This window comes from Penaeus monodon, chromosome 20, assembly GCF_015228065.2.
Source record: "Penaeus monodon isolate SGIC_2016 chromosome 20, NSTDA_Pmon_1, whole genome shotgun sequence".
Lineage (NCBI taxonomy): Eukaryota > Metazoa > Arthropoda > Malacostraca > Decapoda > Penaeidae > Penaeus > Penaeus monodon.
In genome coordinates this window covers 20,032,427-20,033,071 of record NC_051405.1, presented here as the reverse complement: position 1 = coordinate 20,033,071, position 645 = coordinate 20,032,427, and positions in this window count along the sequence as shown.

The window sequence follows — 645 nt, the reverse complement described above, 5'->3', positions numbered from 1 at the left end:
GTGGGTTTTTTTTCTTTTTTTTTAAGTGAAAAGAGGATTTTTTATTATTATTAGTCTTCCTTCGGTGAGGTTTATTTCGATAGATATTGTAAGCTAGTTTATTAATTTGTTAATTTAGTTCGCGGTTAAAAAGCAAATGTGTCTGAAAACGAAAGCTAATTAACTCTGATATATATATATATTGTATATCCACCACTTCAAGGCAAGAATACGAAATTTCGTGCACTTGAGCGACCGACCGACAAAAAGAAAACGGAAGAGATTTTATTCGTTTTCTCTTGTGGGAATTGAGGATAGACTCAAGGAAAAATATTACCACTCTTCATATATTCTAAACTCATGACAAAAAGGGACCCTAACACCAAACTTTGCCCTTTTTAGTCAAGTCCAAAATTTTTTTTTTTTAACCAAAAAAACAAAAAATACTTAATTTAAACTAAAATTAATTGCCCGGGAAAATTTAAACCAATTGGGAAAAATTCCAAACTTTGTTTTGAAAAATTCCTCGAAAAGGAATCTGGAAAATTTTTGGGGGAAAAAAACTCGGGGAAAATTGGGAGGGGGGGAACACTTATTTCCCGAAAAAAACCTTGTCATTTTTTCCCCTTTCTTAATTTCCCCTTTCCCCAAAAAACCAACCCACAC